The sequence below is a fragment of the Leucopleurus acutus genome (genome assembly GCF_964270905.1).
Source record: "Leucopleurus acutus genome assembly, chromosome: 21".
Classification (NCBI taxonomy): domain Eukaryota; kingdom Metazoa; phylum Chordata; class Mammalia; order Artiodactyla; family Delphinidae; genus Leucopleurus; species Leucopleurus acutus.
In genome coordinates this window covers 1,926,594-1,950,318 of record NC_139163.1, presented here as the reverse complement: position 1 = coordinate 1,950,318, position 23,725 = coordinate 1,926,594, and the positions used below count along the sequence as shown (strand labels likewise).

Genomic DNA, 23,725 nt, shown 5'->3' with positions numbered 1-23,725 from the left:
GCAGCTTTTTGGATATTTTTTATTAGAAGACTGAAATGATTTCATATTTCCTTATAACCTGAAACAAAATTATTAGAAGATGGTATTTTACATTAATTTTTATGTTTATATTTTACTTAAATGTGCGACTTAACATTTCATCAAGTTATCTTCCCCTATGTAGATATCATTGTGAATATTTTGATATCAGAATATGAACCACTATTATTTTAAATATTTTATACTTTAACAATTATATTGATATTTTTAAAATGGAAAATAATCTCATTATTTAAAAATGTACTACAAATTAATATGATCTACCCGAGTTCTTAGTATTTTTTTTTGGTGTGTGTGACCAAGCTTCACATCTATTTCATTAGAGAAAATTGGCTTCTTTACTACTATGAAATATACATCCCAAAATTCCTATTGCTTTCCACTGTAGTATAGTTTTATTTTTAATTTGAATGGTCAATATTAGATATACGTTCTCATTTTTTTCATATAGTTTTTCCTTTTTGTTATCCATAGATTATAGAAGGAAACATTTTTTATAAACTAATAATATTACATTAATCTAATAAAATCATCCTACTATTTTATAGCATTTAAAAATAACATTAATGACAGATTATAATTACTTATATTTTTTCCAGTGAATCAGTAAAACTGTCTACCATTTTCAGGATTTATTGCTAGAATCATCAAAATGCTTAACTTTTTGGATTCTACTTTTATGAGAAAGCAGAAGACATGAATACTTATTTCTATTTTATGTGAGGGAAATATTGTATAGTTATCAGAACAAAAGTTGAAGTGATGGGAAACATTGTTGATTATCTTTAGATGCACTAGAAGATATTAAGCCTTTTATTTGATATATTTTTCAAACTTTGAAAGAAGAGAATATGTCTTCAGTTAAAGCAATCTAAGAGTAGAAGTAGCATTTATTTAAAATAACTTCTTACCATATTTTTCGTGTCTTTGTTCTCCTTCTTGGCTGGACGCTTGCCCATGTGACTTTACATGAAAATGTGATGAGAGTTGGGCGTCCTACCCAGACCTGCATCCAATTCCTCAAGCAGAAAGATAGTCACTCTCAGCTGACCTCTCTTTTTACTTAAATCACAAGACGCTAGTTAAAAATATTATTTCATCAGCCTTTTTGATATCATTTATAAATAGTATAAAATGTAAAACTCTGAATTTTCCTCAATTACTAATTATCATTTTCAATTGTTCATGTATAGTTGAAATATATTACCTAAGAATTAATATGGTATAAAACAAAATAATCAAAAAACATAACAAAACCATTTATCAGCCCCAAACACATTCTTATAGGGGAAAACAAAAAAATCTGTTCTGTTGTTGAATACATTTTACAGATGACAGCACTCTCTCAGTTGATATATACCATTTCTGTCCATCCTGCTTTCCATGCCTGTTGGACAGGGATCATGCCCTGTTTATTTTTGTGTCTTAGCAACACAGCATAGAGCACACATTCAATAAATGTAAGGATGAGGAAAGAGGTAGAAAGAAAAAAAAGATTGGAGGGGGTGAAGGAAAGGACAAAGAAATGAGAGACAGTGATGCTAAGTTAACAGTGAATACTGCTTACACTTAGTGAAACACTACTACTTTACATAAGTCATTTTCAGCAGGAGAAGGTCTGTTCTCTGAGACTTCAAAGTACTCCAATAATGATGCTAAGGTGAAAATTCTGTCTTTTGAATGAGGAGAAGGAACCAACTAAGTTACATATATGTGTGTGTGTGTGTGTGTGTGTGTGTGTATTTACACACACGATCTCTTAAAATGAGCTGGAATCTTTAAATATGAACGTTTTGTAAGAATTTGTAGGAAAGTAAGATTTGCCATAGCAAAATGTTTCTTTGGTATGTGGATTATTTCAAGCTGAAAACAAGCTTAATAGACTCAGGAAAAACTTTTGACCTCCCCACTAACTGCCTAAAAAGTGTAGGCAGAGGACCTCTTCCAGGAACGGAGCTGTCACCATAGAGACTACAGTAGGAACTAGGTGTGTAGACAGGGCAACTTAGCCGAGTCTGTTAAAATTCCTCTCTGGGTCCCATTGTCTCTGCCTGGCCCAGGAAACGTTGTTTACCAACTATTCACTTTTCCATCCCCACGTCAACTGCCTTTGCTCTTCTGTGAAGTCCCAAACCCCTACCCTCAACATCCTCCTTTGTCTTTAGCTGAAGATGTTTTTTAAGGTGAGGTTTTCAGCCATTGTGGTGAGTTACTCAGTTTTCTTTGGTCTCTCCTGTGTACGCATGTTATTAAACTTTTGTGTGATTTTCTCCTGTTAATCTGTCTCATGACAATGTAATTCTTAGATCAGCCAGAAGAACCTAGAAGGGTAGAGGAAAATTTCTTCCTCCCGGACATATTAAAACAAGCCCAGGGAAATTCCCTGGTGGCGCAGTGGTTAAGAATCCGCCTGCCAGTGCAGGGGACATGGGTTTGAGCCCTGGTCCGGGAAGATCTCACATGCCTCAGAGCAACTAAGCCCGTGCGCCACAACTACTGAGCCTGCACTCTAAGAGCCCACGAGCCACAACTACTGAAGCCCATGTGCGCCTAGAGCCCGTGCTCCGCAACAAGAGAAGCCACCGCAGTGAGAAGCTCGCACACCACCACGAAGAGCAGACCCTGCTTGCCGCACCTGGAGAAAGCCCACGCACAGCAATGAAGACCCAACGCAGACAAAAATAAATAAATTTATTTTAAAAATAAATAAAGCCCAGAAAGGGATGTTAAACCAACTTAATAGTGTATCAGAATCTTAACAAAAATTGTCATTGACAGTGTAACATAACGAAAGTAGTCAAGGGGCAAAGATGTTGAGAAGGGACAGGACAAAAAGAGCACACCGAGCTGTTAGGGAACCAGGGCCCTTTGCCGGATGCGCTGCAAGTGGGCCGCTTTGACGCCGAGGTTCAGCCGAGAAAGAGTTCATTCATGAGGCGGCCAGGCCAGGACTCAGAGGGCAAGTCTCATTTCCGCCTCCCGAGAGGCAGAGGGGTTTGGGACATTTACGGGACAAGCAGGAGGGCCTCAGGACTGGGGAAAGGGGGTGGGAGGCAGGGAAGAGGGGCGGTAAGTGATGTTCTGCGCAGGCGCAAAGGGGTTCCGCGCCTGCATATTCATAAGCGCGGATGTTGCGTGATCTGGGGGTGGAGTCAGCAGGCCGGTGGGGGGGCGTGTGCGCAGGCCCGGGTTCAGCGTCCGTGGTCCCAGCCAGCTTGCGCCGGCTCGCGCTTGGTGGGAGCTGACTGCGGGTTCCTGGGGAGCACCGAGGCCGTGTGAAGCTGGGAAGGTACGCAGTTAAGGAGAGGAAAAAGGAGAGAAAGACGCCCGTAGAAGCTAAAGCGAGCCTAGTGAGCGAAGGCAGTTTACAAGCGAAGGGGTTTGAACGAGCCGCTCCGTTGTCCGTTGTTCTGCAGCACGAGCTCAGGAGCTCCTGTTAGTTATGAGCTTCCGCTGTCCCTGCGGGGCACGGGTTCAGAGCCATGGTTTCTCCACCTTTCCCAGCTGCCAGCGAGGCCGGCCGTCTGGTGGGACCTTTATTTGCGGCTTTTGCTCCGTCAGGGTGTCGCGCGAACACGCCCGTGCGGAGCACGTTGGTGGTGGGGCAGCTCTGCTCTTCTCGCCTGCTGCGGAGAAGCCGTGGATTCACCTCTCCTGAGACGCAGAGGTCGCGCCCTCCTCAGAGCCCAAGGCCAGTTCTCCTTGCAGATCTCCTTCCGCCTCTTTGCCCCGTAAGCCAGTTACAGTGACGTGTAGACAGATGAGATGTGACCTCTCCCCTTCTTTTCCAGCTTTCCGTAACCCGGGGTGTGATACCTGCGACACCGTAGTCATTTGGACCAGATCATTCTGTGGGGGGGGTGGGGGGGGAGGACTGTCCCATGTAGTGTAGCAGCTTGGCAGCATCTCCGACCTCTGCCCACTTGATCACGGTGGCACACCCCTGCCCCCCAGTTGTGACAACAAGGAATATGACCAGACATTGTCCAGTGCCCCCTGTGGCCCCAGATTGCCCCTGATTGGGAAGAGCACTGCCCTGAATAAACGTGGTGCTCATTTCATCTCTTCATCCAATTATATACTTTGATTTATTGTTAAGTGTACTTACTGGACTGCTCCCCCGATTCATTCTCAGTCTCTCCCTAATACCGCGTACACACATATAAGGAAAGAATGCAGGGAAAGTTTAATCTTCGTTCTGGAACCAGCCAATACCCAGGAGGACTGGCCCGATGACTTTGGCCTCATTAGCATGAGAAGATTTCACAGGATTTTTAAGCTATTGCTATTGCACACCGTTAAAAAAAAAGATGAATAAACAATCCAATAGTGAAAAACAGAACAAGTGGTCAGTATAATTATGCGGTATTAAAAATGTAGTTGAAAATAACAAGGTATGTTAAGTATTTTACTGAAATCACATGGGAAAATTTTGGTTAAAACATTGACATTTTTTTTTTCCTTTACTGTATCAACCACACAATTACTTTGAGCAAACCTTACCTCTGGAAATGACTATACAAAGAAAATTGTCAGAATATGAAATTTTTTTTCCCCTAATGGGATATGGTAAAGAATGAACGTGAAGGATTACATTCCTAATCCGTTGCACAAACGCAGTGGTGCAAGATGGGATTGCATGATGTATCCACTTTCCTGTAGTCTATTTGAAGCACCTGAGTTTGATGATGAAGTTAATGTGTTTTCTAGTAGTGCCTAATTTACCCTCAGGGAGTGGCTCATGCTGGGAGAACGTGTCTCATTATGGATTATTTTGTCGCATCAGTCATGCTATGAGATGGACAAGACTTTATAAGACAAATACTATGCATCAACCTTCAGAGGCCAGCGCTACATGCAGGCAAAAGTTCTCATTGGCAGAACAAAACAGAAAGCCCTTAATGAATTCTGTTACCGTGGCAGCATATTGTCAAATCATGCACTAATAACAAAAGAGCTGGAAAACCGTACCAAGAAACCAGCATGTCTTTTGGCAAGCTGGAGACCAGGGTTTGGTGCCGAGCTTCCCAACACTCTAAAGGAGAGAATTAACATCAGAGGAAGCCGAGAATGTTTGTGCAAACTCTGCAGGCATTCGGGTGTGAATCCTAGAGCAGCTACGTGAACCTGAGGGTTATTTTTTCTTCTTCTTTTTTTTTTCCTCTTCTCAAATGTACTTAGATGTTAGTTCAATAACGAAGAGCATCCCTAAAGGGTGTCTGGGACCTCAGTCACATTGTAGGGAATGCAGCTCTACCTTCCGAGTCAGTTCTTACACTATAAACCTCTGTAATTTAAGATGTGGCAGAATTTCAAGGCAATTAGCATAATATGAGGGTGGCCAGATGTCGTTGAATGCTTAGGTGCGAGCCAGTATTTTATATTTTGTCTTGGGAAGATAACTCCATTAAAATCTGTCTCAGATTGAATCATGTGGGTCATGTTGTAAAGCACCTGAAATACCAGAAAATCAGAGGTTTAAATATATAAAACATTTGCGAGAATGACGTTATACAAGTTGTCTGTAACGTTCCATTTATTTGTAGTATTTCTTTTCAGTACCTTTGTTTTAGGGCTGTGTTTGCCAACCAGTTTTCTGAAACTTTGGCCCATACGTGGCAAACTTACCTGAAACATTGTCTTTTTCTCTGTTTCCTTTATTTTTACTCAGATCCTATGCCTTGTTTCTTACCTTCCATTTCCTTTTTCTTTCCTCGAAAAGTGACAGCTTCCCATGTCTCTTCACCCATTGTTTGTTGACATGAAAGGAAAGAAACATGGAAATGGAGCAGTGGATTTCAGACTTTGCTCCTTGAAAATCCCGGGGTAGCTTCTGAGCTGCAGGTGGGAAGGGCGTACAGGGAGCAGACAGGGCTCTGAGGCTTCCATTCAACTTCCAGTTTACAAGTAGTATTTCATGTAAAGAAAGCTTTCCACAGCACAGATATCTCAACAGTGGTAGAACCCACGATGCCATCAGGTAGAGTAGACCCAGGATAGGACATTTGACCAACGGAAAGTAATCATACTGAGTAATAATAGAAGCATGGGGATATTGAAGAAATTCACTGTGGGTGTTTCATCTCATGATTACTCTTCCTTCAACCACCTTAAGTTCAACCCGTATCTAAAAATCAGGAACTTCTCATTCCCTCCCATTTAATAGTAGCAAGATTTAGTCGCTTCTGCCATCTTAGCAGGAGCCAAGCATGTAGTGGTCCAGGTGTATTTCTATTGAGTAGGGTGATTAAGGAGTGTGAAAGAGTAAAGATGTAACTGTATAGCGAAACGAGGAAACTAAAATTTATCTCAAATGATGTCTCTATTGTCCCAAAGAAAGATTATATATCTCAGTAATTCCTATGGCTAGGAGAATTTTATGAAAGAAATGTTCTTAAATGTATGGACACCAAAGGGGGAAAGTTGGGAGGTGGAGGGGGTGGAGGTGGGATGAATTGGGAGACTGGGATGGACGTGTAGACACTAATATGTATAAAATAGATAACCAATAAGAACCTGCTGTATAAAAAAAATAAAGTTCAAAAAAAGAGAAAGGAATGTTCTTTTTAATCATGAAGGTATTTTGACTAGCTATGGCTTTATTATTACATGAAATAAAAATTATAGTTTATTTGTATGTATTATAATAAGGTGTAGATTTAATTTTAAAATAAAAAAGCAAACTTACACCATACATTTTAAAGATTTGTCCTACATTAATAAAAATAGTGTTTTGCATTTATAGGACACGATGTCAAAATGCTAACATGTCCTAGCAAAAACGTCAAAAGCGCAGGAGTTCCTGGTTAGTAATTATTTGTATTCAAGTTCTCTAAATTTAACCTCAAATTAACTGTCGTTAACTGTTAGCTGTTTGAATAAGAGGTTTGATAGTAAATAATTTATTATTTATCTTGTTATTTTCCTTGAGGAAATAACTTTATTTCCCTAAAATATTAAAAAAAAAATTTGCCTATATAATGGAAGACTATTTCTTGTTTACTATAGAAATTTTAATACTTTTTTTTAAGATACTGTTTTCTCCAAATTCAAGTGGTATGATTTTTTTTTTTTTAATCTCAGCATAGTAGAGAAATATGTAAACAATGTTTTAGCTTCCACTATGTCAGCAGATTTTGATTAATTGGGGGAGAAAAAGCTTATTAAACAAAATAACATTTCCAATTTTGTATTAAATGTTACCTCTTCTTCTGTATAAAGCAGGACATATTTTGGCAAGATCTCAAGCTTTTAAAACTAACATTGAACATATTATGGAGAAAAGACTTGCAAATTGCCTTGTGTTCTTAACAGTAGCTGGAAAAGGAAAAGAAATTAAAATGGATCAACAGTTAAAGTGGAAACGCATTATTACAATGGAATGATACGTAAATTCAAATCAAGTTTCAATGAGGAGTATATTTTTAAGTATTTTCAGAGAAATTAAATAATTTTCAGATTTAGTATTTTCTGTAATCTTTTAAGATTAAAAATTTATTTTTTAAAAATATATTTTCAGATGATTTTATTTGTGATTATGTATGTCAAATTCAAACCACGTTATGGTTTTTTTCTGTGTTTGGTAACATCAAACCGTGAAAAGTAAAATTAGCATTTAGGAAATAATTCAAGGAAAAGACTTCTCCAGTAATGCTTGCCCCAGTGAGCTGAGTCATTTTTGTAAATTAGTCTTTTGGCCTGAGTGATTTAGAAAATTACTTAAGTTCTTTCTGTCAGGTTGAATATTCAGATACTAGTCAACATCAAGCATACGATAAACAATTTATTTTTTTTCTTCAGTAAATCGATCAAATATTGAGTGAAATAGTGTATTTGCCCTGTGTATTGCCCTTATATAATCCCTAATTGTTCTCAAGTAGTGTGTCGATGAGATCTAAATCGATGAGATCTTTTTCTATTGTTATTTTCAAATTTGCTTGATGGATTAGGAAAGATGTGTTCAATCAAAGAGTTCTGGATAAATATTAAAGGATAAGCTTCTAATGAGTACATAACTCAAACTGTTCTTTATTCACTCAGTATAAACCAATGATCAAGTTACCTGTGAACATTAAGGGTGGAGGGAGGGACATTAACACATTCTTTACTCGACTAGGATGTTTTTGCTTTTCTCTAATGGAAATTTTCTTTTCCTTTTTCAGCAGTATTTTTAACTTACGGTGTGCATTGGGAAATAATTTTCACTTGCCTTTTGTAGTTTTTAATTCATGAAAATAAACCAAAACCAAGAGGTTGTAGTTATAACATTTCTTCTTTATGAACATAAAAGAATCCTATTAGCTATTGCAATTTAAAGTTTATTGTATTTTAAATTAACATATTCTTGTTTTTGTGACTTAACAGGCAGTAACTTCAAGCTCCTGTGGCGGATATAGATTCTTGCTGCAAGGAAGTAACAGTAAGTGCTTATGTATATGCAATAACTTTTTAAAAACTGCAACATCTTAATATTTGGAACTCCATTACGCTTGAATGCATGAAAAAAAGTTAGTATGGTTATTTAAATTTACCCTATCATTTTATAATTTCAATAAGTTGTATTCACTCTAATAACATTTTACATAGAATTTTAATAGATTAATGTCAGGTCGTTTTAATAATGAGGAAAAATAGACCCACAGCCAAGTCTTTCCATTTTGTCCAGTATGTTTATGTCAGTCTTGCTATATAAATTTCACTTATGCATTAATGACATTAATTATCTCTTTGATTAGCTGATTTACAAAGAGTCTGTTTTCTATGGGCAATTATTTGACAATTGGTTTTTAAATTTTGGGACATTTATTTTGCATTCATAACTTCTTTGGAGCAACTCAAATCCGTCTTTTGTAATGGTGCATTTTAAATTGTTTTCACGCCAATGTGAGTCACTAACTCTTGTATTCATCTCACAAAAGGTAAGAGAGGGGCCTCTTTCTCCCAATTGGGATTAAATAGTAGCTTCTCAGTTCTTCTGCAATATATTTTTCATAATGGTTTAAATCTGTGTGTTTATTTCAAATGTGAGCCTAAGTAACTTTTGTTTTACCTGCCAGCCCTGCGTTATCTTGTGCCTTCCTTTACATTAATGTAATTACTTGAGAATTATCTCTATTCCAAATTGAATAGGGAAATATCAGCTTGCTGCAGGCTCTGTGCTCATCCAGGAATTAAAGTAATTTAAGATATGAGGTTTTAAATGGAAACTCTATTTGTAAGAAAAAGATGTAATTCACTGCCAGAGGTATCCGTTTCAGTGCAACTTCTAGAGAGACAGAAATGCTCTCCAAATTCTAATTCTTGATTTTCTAAGTAATTTGGATCCTGGTATCTTTTCTACTCAGATAGGTTTCTAGGGTGTTGTGTAATCTGGGATATATCCTGGTTTCCGTTTCTTACTGATACCATTTCCTGGGTGTCTTCCTGACTCAACCATTGAGCTGTTTGGCAAAACTTCTATCCAGTGATCTTCAATTTGACATGGCCTCCTCAGGCAATGGCGGGTCTTCCTTGAGTACAATTCATTAAATGTTGTTTTGTAGAATAGATAGTGATTACACTTTCCAAATGTCTGCAAGTCTCTTTTGGAGATATGCTGTATTATAAATGAAATTATTTTCTATTTGGGGGAATTCTTGTTTATTAATATTGTTGTAAGTAAAGGCTTTGGTGAATAGACTATATTGATCTTTAGAAAGCGTTAGTTGGTATTAGCTTTGCGATAGACTAAAAATGATATAAAATGGTTGGTAAAATGACTCAGACTATTTCTCTGTCTTGCTGTGGATGTGGAAGAGGCGACAGGGACAGAAAATGCCTCATAAATCAGTGTCGGGGTGTTCCCTCCCCTACAACGGAATAGAAATCATCACAGCAGGACTGCCTGTTTTACAAATGATGTTATAACCCATTTACTTTAAAAGCTCTTTTCCTGAGAAGTCATTTCTAGTATTTTTTAATCGTCAAATTATGCGTATATACTTTCTAGGAGCAGTCGAGTATAAGTATGTGTGTTTAAATAAATATATATATTTATATAAATATACATGTATATACACATATCAGCAAAATCATAACTTAGGGTTCCCAAGTAGGAAACTTTGAATACACACACAGAATTTTATTTATCTTTGGATCATTCTAATTTTTATTTTCTTTCTAAATCTTCAGTCTCAGTCTGTTTTTATTCTGTCATTTATTTATATATTTAACAACTTTTGTGTAGCTAGGTGTGTGGTCTCAGACACTGGGGATAGAGGGAGGAAAGATTAAGTTCCTATCTTCTAGCTGACCACAGGATGATGGAGAAAATACAAACATTTAACAGTCATTTCAGTTCATTGTGGTAGGAGTTGTGATCGAATCAGGATAAAATGGGGAATAGAGGTGTGAATTCTCAGGTCATCCTGGAGAACTAAAGCTAATGTTTTCTGGAGGAGGTAATTCTTGAACCACAATAGGCGTGTGTAACTGAAGTGGTGGTGTTGGATTGTGCGTGTATATTCCAAAGTGAGGGCATAGGGGTGAGAAGATTGAGAAGAAGGGGCTGTAGAAATCATTTCAGGCTCTATGGGAAGGGAAGGCTATCTGTGCCGTATATACAGCAAGATCAAGGTGACATGAGAACATTTTCACATGCTTAGGGAGCACAAAAGAAAAGTTGCAGAGTGACAGGAAATGCGAGAACTAGAGCATAAAATTACATCTGTGACTGTGCTGAGGAGTTTGCATCTCATCTCGTTTTTACCCAGAAAACAAAAGGGAGCCCTAGTGAATTTTCTAACAGTAAGAAACACTGGAGTTGCATTTTGGAAATACCAGTAGAGCAGCGATTTTGAAGAAGGATTAGACAGACTCATCAAAAGAAGTGGATTTGTGGGTAGAGCAAAGCCTTGAAAAAGTTGAGCTCTGGACAGTGGAGACCAGGTTATTTACTTGAGGTTGCCTGCCCTGCGTGAAGAAGGGAACCTGCAGGATGGTTATGGATTGGAAGGCTCATGACAGGGGGAGTGGGTTGAGGGAGGAGAGAAGCTAATTTTAAAATGAATCGTTGTAAGAGCAGGAAGAGTTTGTTCAAGTTAGGGTAATAGCCTCTTCCTCATTCTCTGGGAGGTACCGGGAGTCTTCATGGAGTCTAGTTCAGAGCCCAGGTAGAACCCGCTGGCTGGAATGGTTATGACCACTTGTTCTATCATCCATACACTGTCTAACAGAGTAGCCGCTAGCCGCATGTGACTATTAAAATTACTTCAGATTATAAATTTATTTCCTTAGTCACACTTACATTTCAGCTTCTCAGTAGCCAGATGTGGAGAGCAGCTACCCTTTTGGACAGCATGTATGGTGCCAAAAATCATATTGAACGATGCAGTTCTATCTAGATTTTCAGAGCACTCATAAAAGAACGCGGATTTTGAATCACAAAAGTAAATGCATGACCAAATGTATTTTAACGTTTACCTTTTAGAAGTAGAGAGACTTAATTATATCCTTGTTCCATAATCAATTATGTTGGTGAATAACATCTGAATTTTAATAGAACGAGAAAAATTTAAACCTTCTCATTTATAATTTGAGGATTTTTTCTTCTTCATTAGTATAAAGGGCATAAGCAAAAGCTACCTGGGTCCTACAGAACTGACAAAAAAGCCCCGGTAACAAATCACAGGGGGCAGGCACTGGAGAACAAGACAGTTTTCTCAACTGCCTTCCTAATGCTTTTTCAGAATCTCAAGTTCCATCCTGAAATTCATTAATAAAACTCATTGATGTTAGTTCTCACTGAAAGATGGTAACATTTGGAGTAACAAAATGTTATTAGAGTGCAACTTCTAGGACAGTGTTATTAGAGGGCAACTTCTAGGACTCAGCGTGTAAAATACAGTTCACTGCTCTTGACCTCTTAAAATGTATGAGATAAAAAAACCCTATAATGCCAGCTTTTCATAACAGTGTTGCCAAATGATGGAATATCTTATTTCTGAGGGAAATACACTTTGATCTTACAGGGAAGAATAAAGTTGCTCTCTATTCTAATGGCACACAACCGAGTTCATTACACGTGGTCTGTAGGTTAAAGGATGTTTCGCACCTGGTGGCATGTTCATTATAAATGGATTTTTGATCTTCTTTTACCATTATCTGCAGATGAGATATTCACGGGGAAATCAGTTGGAAGCAGTGTAGGAAAAGAAGCAGTGAATAGCTGAGTTAATCTGTAACTTCGGCCCTGGACTATTTTTTTACAGAATCCTCCCCATGATATTATTTACTGGCTATAAGCTATTTGCATTTAGCTATTTGTCTAACACTACAAACTAATATATAAATATAAAAATTGTCACTATAAATAACTTGTATGTATATATATGTACGTTTATATATATATGTAAGTTTCATGTATATATGTATATATATATATAATCAGATCATCCTTTAGAACAAACAAGTCCATACTTCACTCTCTTAAGGAACGTTTATCAGTGATTTTGTCTAATTCAACTTTAACATTTTAAAATGAATTCCATTTCCCCTCTGTCATAAAGAGCTTCATGGTTGGTGTCTTTGATTACACATTTTCCTTCTTCCTATGCAGGTTAATCCAAGGTATTGCTTTTGTCATATCACTTTTAAAATTTCTTTTCTTTTTAAAAATATTTATTTGCTCACAGCCCTTTAGGGAGTGCATTGAAGCTGCAGAACACAGCTTTGTCTTTAGCCTGCGTTCAGAGCCCGTCCAACCTGTGCAGGTCTATAACAACTTACACCCGGTCGCTTAAATGAAGTGACTGATCCTCTTTCAGTTCTCCTCCACTTGGGAAGGGCATTGGTCCTCCAGCTGCCTCCTCTCAGCCTTCTTCTTTTCTGTCTCAGAGCCCTTCGCCTTCCTGGCACCCTTATCCAGATAGCTTTAGTCTCCAGTAGCTTAAATTCCACCCAATATTCCTCACTTTTCATAGAGTTTATTAATTTGCTACATCTACATGGTCCCTTGTGACCATTCTTGACAAGAAATGGAATTAATAATAAAAACTTACTTAAATCTGTTAGTCGTGTCCTCTTAGCTTGCTTGAGGGTAATTGTCATGTAATAAACTCTCTAACTATTTATTGACTGAGAAATCAAAGGACAGGTAACCTTAAGCTGCAGCCTTCCATGGTCAGCTCATTGATCCATCCTGACCTTAGATACACTGTGGATCGAATTAGCAAAATATTATTGTGCTTTTTATTGTGCTCAAGAATGCTGGGACAATGGATTTTCTTCCTTGAACCTCTAAAGGGCCTTAAGGTCCATAAATATTGATACTGTGTACGTCTAAAGATCGGTCAATTTCTGAAATAATATTAATGTGTTCATGCAGTTACCTTTGAAGAGAATATGGGTTTTGATTTACCTGCCTATAAGTATTAAATTATCTGAAGTAACTAATGTGGTTATTTCTGTGTTGGTTTATAATAAACATTTCATTCAGTGAACATGAAAAACAAGGTATTTTGTTAGCAATTGCTTTTAAACTGGTTTTTCAATTAAAGATGACTGGAGGGACGTCACAGCTCATAGCAGTATGTTGGGGAGGTCAACTTTTGTGTTTAAAAAGAACTTAGGGGACTTCCCTGGCGGTCCAGTGCTTAAGACTCCACGCTTCCACTGCAGGGGGCACAGGTTCGATCCCTGGTCGGGGAACTAAGATCCTGCATGCCGCGCGGTGTGGCAAAAAAAAATAAAAGAACTTAGGTAACATGAGAGTTACCTAGAGGCCTTTGTAACCAAAAAATACATCCTTTAGCTACATCTTATGTAGAAGAAATACAAGTGTTTGAAATTCCTAATGACCACTTTAGTGTTTTCTGGAAGTATATCTAGCAGATGCAATAAGCTATCCAGCTGTGTCTCATACAAATAACTTATTTTATGTGACGTGATCTTCCATTGTCACTTCGTGTATTAAGTGATCTCCATGGCCTGGAGTCAAGGATAGCCAGGTTGTGATGGAAGAATGACCAAAGAAATGGGGCAATGAGAGACTTTAACAGCCAGGGGAAAAAGCAGCTATTAGCTATTGGAACGGTTGAGGGATTTCCAAAACAGGAAGACAAGTGGCAGAGATAAACTTGGAGTAGATGCAGCTACCTGAGATTTGACCCACGGGGCAAATTCAGAAAAATAAACTACTGTAATGTATACATGCAAAGTTGTGTGGCCTGTATTTGCCAACCCTTTTTAGAGCACGTCAATTGTGTTCGTTCCTCAAAATGGCAGCTTCTGGTGTAGAGAGTAACCTGATCCAGTGTTTGTGAGAACTGTACCAATTTGATTTTATCCTCATGAATTCAAAGTATAACTTCAAAGTGAAACCACTTCCTCCTCTACAGCCCCCCTCCTCCCCTTACAATGTCCTGGTTCAGTTTAAATGGCTCATTTGAGCCTTATTAACACAAGTGCTCCAGCTTCTTTGAGTTAGAGAATTTTGTATCCTTAGCTACTGAGGAGGAAGAGACCTGTTCCTGTACCTTCTAGGTTCTGACCGGTCAAAGAATTACATTGATGCGACACGGATTAACAGGAGAAAAATCACACAAAAGTTTAACAACATGTATGCGTGGGAGAGACCCTAATTCACCAAAATGGCTGAAGCTCTCACCTTAAACACCATCTTCAGTTAAAGACAAGAGAGAATGTTGTGGGTAGTGGTTTGGGACCTTAAAGGGGAGGAGGGAAGTTGACATAAAGATGGAAAAGGCAAATGTTTGATAAAGGAATGGTCGCTAGGCCGTGTACAGACACGGGAGACAGAGAGCAATCTTAACGCAGTTCTGTGTCCACACACCTGGCTCGTACTGTAGGTAGTTACCTGTGGTGACGGCTCCCTCTTGCAAGAGGTCCTCTATCTCTATTCTTTAGGCAGTTAGGGAGAAAGTCAAGCATTCTTCCTGAGTCGTTGGGGCCTCGACTGTTTTCACCTCAAAATAATCCACATGCCAAGGAGATCTTTTGGGGTGGCCAATTGTGTTCCCCTGCAGTGGCTTGCACCCAGTGTAGGCCATGGATGAAAACAGAATTACTGGCTAGGGTAAGTGAGAGCCTGTCTCTCATTAAGGTGGACTAGAAAAGTGTCTGGTAAGAAGGTGATAAAATGAGAAATTATCAATACACCTAGCTTGGAGCTTGGTCATTGGTCAAAAACAGGAAATTCTAAATAGGACAATGGGAAGAAAGATGGACTCTGCCAGTGGAATGCAAACCAGAGCAGGTGGAGTGACTGCACTGGGTCGGGGGGAGGAGCCTGCCTTCTGGGAATTGTGTGGCCATCCTGCCTTCAGGATGTGCTTGGCTGTAAAGTTTGGCTTTACCTTCAGACTGTGTCCTTGATAGTTTTCTCAGTTTTTATGAGTGGTGTCGACTGACTATCCAGGCACGTGGCTCTGACTTTAACTGACAGCATGAATCACTCTCATTCCATATACTTGTTAGGAAATTTGATCTTTTAATCAGTACCACCTGTTTGAAGAGGAAAAACAAAACACCACCACAAAACAAATCAGCTGTATTCGTAGGGATCCATTTCTTTAGGTTAAAAACAAACAGAACAAAACAAAAAGACCCGTAAATTATTCTAGACAGTCAGAAAGCTGGGTCTCATCCCTTTGTCTTCCTCTGCTCTGCACTCTCGCGATACTCTCTGTGAATTATGCTTTGGTGTGAAATGATTCTTCCATATGTATTTATAAGAAATAATTCAAAGTTGAATTCACTATTACGTAGATACTTAAGAATAGAGGATTGCAATCAGACATATCTGTTTTTAGTGCTAATTAGTCTGCTAATTTCTAATTATGCAAACTTAGAAAAGTTGAGTAAACCCTTTGATCCTCATATCACTTTCTTATTAACAATAATTAAGTGGTTATAAGGATCAAAATAAGGTTGTGTGTATCAGGTACTTCAGAACAGGTCAATATACAGCATGTCACTGACAAAACGTAGATGCAGGTGCTTATATAGTTGTCAGGGACATTATTGACCAGAGAGAAGCCAGCTGGGAAAGAAGTCCTCCTGGATCTCATTCCCAAGACTGCTGTTCTACTCCTGACCAGCTCAATTCGCTTTTATTTTCATTGATAACTCAACTCCAGCAACTTTATAGGATTTCCTTTTCTCTGGGCAACTGTGAAGCACTGAGTCAAATTTGTAACTCTCTCAAAGCAACAGTATACAATTCTGGGTACCAAACTCATACCTGTTCTTATTTCTCCTATCTGATTTTCCTTTATGATTATATTATATCTGAATATCTATTTGGTTATTTATCTATAATATGATAGATTTTAAATTAATTGTTTTGAGAAATGTTTTAAATTCTTTATAAGTTTGAAGTGTAGATAAGTTATCCCTTAACTAAAAGTATAGAATATTGATTAAAAGAAAACAAAAGTTATTCTTTGTAAATAGGTGGAAACATGGATTACAAAATAGCTTCTTCAGCTTACTGGTCAACTGAGGACTTGTATTTATTCTTGGATTAGGTATCTTGACGTGTCCTTTATCCTGAGAAACTATAGAATTCAAAATCTACAGATAAGTACCTATAGATTCGGAAGCATTTTATTCACCCAATTCAAATAAATGTTTCCTTTATCAAAATTTCTACAACTTTAATCTGTTTTGTATTCTTTTATAACATAAACTGTTTATCACTAGTCCCTGTTGAAGTCTGAAATTTTTATCATGAGTAATGTCGTCTAAGCATAATCAGGCCATGCTCTGTCAGTATTGTTTTGTTCTCCTCGTTGTTAGGGTGATGTTTGTACATAAAATAAGCCCACATGGTAATGATACACCTTGATACCAGTCAACTGACGAGTGAAGCCAATTCATGGTAAAAATCGTTTGGAGTATATTAATATAGCTATCAGTAATCAGTCAAATCGAGGGCTTTTAAAAACTTCCATTTTTAGATCTTAAACACATTTGTATACTTTATACTGTCCATATTTCTAAATAAGAGAAACATGGAATAAATTGATGTAGTTTGAGTATGTTTTCCTACTTTGCATTAGTATTAGATTGTTTCTAACATATCGCATGAAGATCAAGGATTTGTTATTTCATTTCAAGTGTATTTAGAAAACTATCATTCAAAGGATGTTTCATATTATGATTTGTGAAATAAAGACTTGAGAATTTCAAATGTCCTTTTAAAGTTTTGCTTCATTGATTTTATTTCAATTGTTCTGATAGAATTCTGTAACTCAGGGCATACTGGTATTAAATAAATTATTGGGTATTAAAATTTAAATTACAAATAAAGTAAAAAAAAAAAAAAAGAAAAATAATATGTGAAGGCATTTTGCCCAGAATAACCCTGTATCTGTTGCTTCAGAAGTCAGATTACCTGTAAAAATCAAAATCTATATAACTAATGATTTTTTTCTCTCTGCAGTTACCAGATTATTTGTCTCCTCTTAGAGAAATGCGTACCGGAGAGTTTGGTTCATTAGTCTTTTTCCTATTTTTTTTTTTTTTTCAGTTCAGTAAATGCTATACTCTTTTCTATTTTCACTAGCTCTTAGCACCTTAAAATCTGTAAGTTATTACGCATTGAGTACCAACATGTAAAGAAAGAATTTCAAATCAGTAGTTTTCCAATATTAGATTTTAGGCAAGAATTACTGCTTCTCTGGTAGGATGTTGGATTGCCAGAAAGACCCCTTACCACAAACTAGGTACCGTCATCTCAGTCCATACCTAGAATCCTCTCATTATCTGTAGTTGCTGCATCGTGCAAATAGCTAGATCCGCAGTCGTGTTCCTATGACTGTTTAGTTATGACTGTTGGGATTTTTTGTTGTTGTTTTTAGTCTCATTAAAATGTTCTTTCGGGCTTCCCTGGTGGCGCAGTGGTTGAGGGTCCGCCTGCCGATGCAGGGGACGCGGGTTCGTGCCCCGGTCCGGGAAGATCCCACATGCCGCGGAGCGGCTGGGCCCGTGAGCCATGGCCGCTGAGCCTGCGCGTCCGGAGCCTGTGCTCCGCAACGGGAGAGGCCACAGCAGTGAGAGGCCCGCGTACTGCAAAAAAAAAAAAAATGTTCTTTCCATTGACTCTTCTACTTTCTTCCATTTTGTCAGCAATGGCCTTCACTTATGTTCCTCTTTTACTTCTGTTTTGTTACCCATGATTTCAGTAGAACTGCCAGTTTCCTAAACTTGGATACAAATGCACACTATCCTCCTTGAGTCCTCAGTTCATGGCCAGATCCTTCGAATGTGCTTCAGTTATATACCCTTCCACACTCTCAAGAAATTTCCAGTCTAGTTATCCTTTTTCTTTTGCTTTTCAACCTCTACTTCTGTAGTGGATTCTTCCCACTAGATTTTAAATAAACAGTTTTAAAATCCTGTGACACTTTTAAAAACACAGAGATCTTTGTCCAGTTTCTCATCACCCTCCAGCTAACTCCAGCTATGTCCGTCTCTCTCTAGAGACATATGATGCGCTATATATATCATACTAGACTAGATACATGATATGCTATATAGTAGAGAGTATATTGTGTTTTGACCCCAAATGCTGATAAAATTTAGCATGATGTAATACAAATATAAAGTTACTTAAGTGAAAAGTAAATAAGAAGCAGCACTGTTACATTCTAAAAATTAAAAAAAAATCTTTTAGACTATATTTTATTTTGCTGATATAGCTTAGTTGTCTTTTGAATTGATGGAAGAAATTTATCTAACTGTGTGACTAGTTTCTGAGTCTCAGTTTCTTTACCCTTAAAAATAAGGGGTTGTCTCTGGTAAGCTCTATTGTACTAGGATGGTAAAATTTAAACCTTACTAGTTTCCCTTGGCCAGACAAAAATATGTTTATGCTTTAATATTTTTACTATGTACCTATTTTTAAAGACAGTAGGAATGCTCTTCAAAGATGTATGTTTCTGGAAGGCTTTGGAAAATTTAAGTATATAATTAGTTTACACTTAACTACCTTCCCATGAACAAAGTTTTCAGGCATACTGAATCAAGGTGTAGAAGAAATTGTGAAGAATCTTTACTATTTTCTTATTGGTTTGTGTAATGCAATCTTTTAAAATTGCATTTGAAACAACATTTATTTACAAATTTGCTGGATATAAGATTTTTTTATTTGTTTAAATATACATGTAAGAGGATAACCTTAATTGCTGTATTTCAAAATCCAGGGGGAATTTAGATTTATTTTTAAATATGTCATTAGTGTCTAGTTTCCGAAAGATAGTGTATTCTAAATTTAGGTGGTAATTTTTGGCACTCCTGTTCTAATTACAAATATACTAAGAATACTAATGTAACTTAAAGCAACGGATCTGGGTTAGTCTAGGTGGATGTGTGCTTGCAAGTGAAATACTGGGTTCGAAAAAAAGTGTGAAGAAAAGTTTGATGGTGATACAGGTCTTTGGAGTAAAATTGTTAGTCTTTACTAGTCGTGAACTGTAGTTTTGCCAAGAGTACATCTGCACAAGGTCTGTTAGGAAAGAGCTGGAGAAAGTCATAATGAATCTGTGATTTTGTATCACCCAAGAAAGAAGACAGATCTGAAACAGCTTTCCTTACACAGGGCTTAAGATACAAATGTATGCATCACTTTAGTGATAATGAAAACTGACTTCGTGACCTCAAGTCATCTTTCAAGGATGTTTTCATGGAAGGCCAGGGAATTGCAACGTTATGTAGAGTGGGTTAAACTTGCCACCTTTCTTTTATTCATTTTTAGAGAGTGGATTCAGTTATGCTGTTTTATATTGTAATTTAAATTTTTGCTTGAGCGTGAGGTCCTGGCGTTGGCATGTCACACACCCGACGTGCAATTTGGTTGTTCCTTTCAGCTTGACCTTCTGCTGTTCTGTGTGTTTACTGGTTGGACATTTCACCTGTTCCTCTTAGTTTAGTAAAGCTACGAATAGGAAGAAGTAGAAAGGGTAGCCAATCAAAATGCAGAGTATGGATAAAGGTCAGGGTGGTGGTGCATGCAATTCTAATTCCCAGTATATATCAGACAATAAAAATCTGACACCTCATTCTTCTGGCAAAAACTGTAATAATGGCATTGAAAATACTGTGCAAATTATTTTTTCATACAGGACTGTAGAGTTGAAATAGAGTAATAGTATTTGTCCATTTTCATTCAGCTTTTAGAATTATACTCTGATGCTTATGAAAAAGAAGCCATACATGCAAAATAGAAAACCAACAAATGTATATTTGAAAGTTCCAGAGTTTATACATTTCCTCTTTACTCATTTATGAATTCTAATTTCAATTATATATAGGCAAAATAAAGAGTGGGTAAGATGATTCATAAAGACTTAGAAATCCAAAATTTGAAATAAATTAAACGGTGACAAAAGTTGTTGATGACTTAATAAGTTAATTGTTCTTTTCACTTAAGTTATAGCATTTACACATAGTTCTTGGCATTTGTGTAAAAGATTGTGGGGTATATGAGTCTGAATGATGGCTTCCCGAAAGATATGCACATCCTGCTACCTGGGATCTGTGATCCTTACCTTATATGGCAGTAAAAGAGACTTTGCGGGTATTATTAAATTAAGGATCTTGAGATGGGAAGGTTATCCTTAATTATCCAGGTGGACCCTAAATTCCATCACTGTGTCCTTATAAGAGGAAGATAGAAGGAGCTTTTACAGACACACAGAGAAAAAGGCAATGTGACCTTGGAGGCAGAGATCAGAGTGGTATGGCCACAAGCCAGGGAATGCCAGGAGCCACCAGAAGATGGAAGAGGCAAAAAACGCATTATCCTTTAGTCTCTGCAGGGAGCATGGCCCTGCCAACACTTTGATCTTGGCCAGTGAAACTAATTTCAGATTTCTGGCCTCCAGAGTTATAAGAAAATAAATATATGTTATTTTAAGCCACAAAGTTTATGGTAATTTGTTATAGCAATCATCAGAAATTAATACAGAGGACATTTGTAGTAAAGGAGTGAAGCTCTGGGAACATTTTTGCTGAAAGCAATCTCCCTTTTAATTGTGTAAATAGAGGGGTTTATAGGAGTTTATAGACTAGAATCATAACTAATCCAATCATCAATTCAAACTCAAACATTTCATCTCATCTTAATATGTAGTATAGATCAGATAAGTCATCCATATTCTAAGAGTACAGTACCTTAAGGCTCACTAATGATAGCATAGAGAAATAAGAACTGCTTGTGGAAGGAAGAGTCCTTGAAATGGGTCCTGGTTGGCTGACAGAGTGAACCTCCTTGCTTCTTAAATTTTTCCAAGTGTTCAAAGGAGAGGAAGAGTGCTGTATCGAAAAATTTCTTCCTGTAATTCAGGGTATTTATTGTGAAGGAGAGGGGTGATTGAAAAATATCAAATCTGGGTTAAGGAAGATAAGCCTGGTGGTGTACCTTGGTGAGGATGATGAAGAAAATGAAACTCTAGACATCTGGAAACTCTAGACATCTGGAATGTGAAAGTTTAGAATGGGAATTATGGGGATAAGGAAAACGTGGGTGGGAAAGTGCCCAAAATACAATTTGACAGTATTTTTAAAAACATGTCAGCTCAATTAGAAGCTAGTGATACAAAGTAGGTAGGGCCAAAGGGAACTCACATTACAGCTTACGAGGACTGCAGGGGACGTAGTGTCTCCAGGGACGAGCAGTGAGGGGAGAGAATGGTCAGAGGTGAGGGTACAGGGTGTTCTGCTAATAATTGACCATGAGGTCCAGAGGGCCCATGGGAAGAGTTTCGGAGTTGGAGAGTAGTGATGGATGAGGTTCACTAGAGAGAAGTAGAGTGAACCAGATGACCAGGGCTTGCTTTGGTGACACACCAGGTGAGGAGCAGAGGACAGGGTGAGGTTAGTCCCCTTGCTCTCAGGCAGTTTGTGGTGGCACGGCTGTGAGTGATGTGACAGGAAGGAGAGCTGGGGGCCTAACAAAGAGGAGACAGAGTTCCAGGGTTCCCACTTCATTGTTGCTTGGAAGGTGGAGGCCTCGGGAGAGGCCATGATGCTCTGAGCTTGTAGAACTGCGAAGCTCCCTGTTATCTGCAGCAGATGTGGGAACGGAGGTCAACAGAAGATTCATGTGCCTCAAATCTCAGAGGTCCTACTCGGTCCCTGCTTATTAAAAAAAAAGGCGGGTGCAGGATTTAAATACAAGGTCATTGAGATACATCCTCATCAATCCTATGTTAGGGCCGTGGAACTATTAACAGTAGTCATGACAATGCTTCTTCACGGAATGTATCGTAAGAGGTTAGACAGCATATTCATACCGCTCAGCAGGGCTGTAGCTAAACCAGGTCAGGCCATTATATTTTCTGGTTTACTGACCAAAAATGATCTTCTTTATGGCTAAGAACGCTGAAGAATTCACTTGCATAGTGCATAGTACTGCAGCCTTGGCAGAAGTGGCAGATATAAAGTTTTACTTAAACGTTTATATCTAATCTAATTACCAAGTGCTGCAGCCATGTTACCACATACCACCCCCCAGTAAGAATAAGAGGCACATTTAAGACATTCTTCTGAAACACAGCACTTCTGTTGAGAAAGTTGTATTAAAAAGTAAGTGTTACCTCTACTACCACTTAGGATTCTGTTGTTATGAGAGAAGATCAAGCAACTAGGTTTTCTCTGGCAGTATGCACGCACGCGCGCGCGCGCACGCACACACACACACACACACACACTCACACTGGCAGGGGAGAACACCAGGAATGATAACCCTAGAACACTTGCCAGTACTCTAACTTTGTCCATATGCTCCTGTTTACCAACTTGAGTAGATAAGTGTGAAAATTTTTCCATAGTCAGTATGTGGGGAAATCAGAGTATCCCGGGACAGTTGTATGCAGATTTAAAATAGGGTACCAGGCTCATAATACAACTTAAAAATGTTTTATTCAGGTATAAACATCAAAGTGAGAACCTTTTTAAAGATCCTATCAGTTTGTAATGCAATTTAGCATGAGAAAGTTTACCAAAGGAAACATTCAGCCCTGAGAGAGCTAGTGACTGAGGCCTGTCACACCCTAGTGCAGCATCACTGAGTCAGAGTGGCTTCGCTTCATGGCCCTTGTTCATTGCATGTAACACAGGAGATAGTCTGGAACAAGAAGTAAGATTACCAGCAATGCCTTTCAGATTAATTATCCTGAAAACATAATTAACGTTAACCAAACATTACCTTTTTTATATGTATTTTTAAAACGAGGGCTGGTAAGGTAGCAGGAGGTTTTATTGGACTTCGTTTAGTAGAAATCATTCGGTTTTAATTGAAGGATTTAAAGGCTGAATACAAACATGCCTCTAATTTTGACTAGGGCTATAGTGTTTGGCTTTTTTTTTTTTAATTGAAGTATACTTGATTCACAATACTGTGTTAATTTCAGTTGTACAGCAGAGTGATTCCGTTAAATATAGATATGTTTCTTCAGATTATTTTTCATCATAGGTTATCACAAGACACTGAATATAGTTCCCTGTGCTATACAGTAAGTCCTTGCTGCTTATCTATTTTACGTGTAGCAGTTTGCATCTGTTAATCTCATAGGGCTATAGTGTTCGAATTCACAAGAATTTGGCGTAAGTCACGTAGACAATAAAATGAAGAAATGAAAAGCGAATTAGCAAAACAATATTATGAACTGTAAATTCTCTACTT

The 23,725-nt window shown here is 37.9% G+C and overlaps 1 long non-coding RNA gene across 1 annotated transcript in view; it reads left to right on the top strand.

The window, feature by feature from the left end:
• The window catches only part of LOC309977642, a 918,540-nt gene that overhangs the window by 631,360 nt on the left and 263,455 nt on the right, over positions 1–23,725 (top strand). Inside the window, exon 3 of the long non-coding RNA XR_014327083.1 lies at positions 8,404–8,458. This is a non-coding gene — a long non-coding RNA (uncharacterized lncRNA). The remainder of the gene's footprint in view (positions 1–8,403; positions 8,459–23,725) is intronic.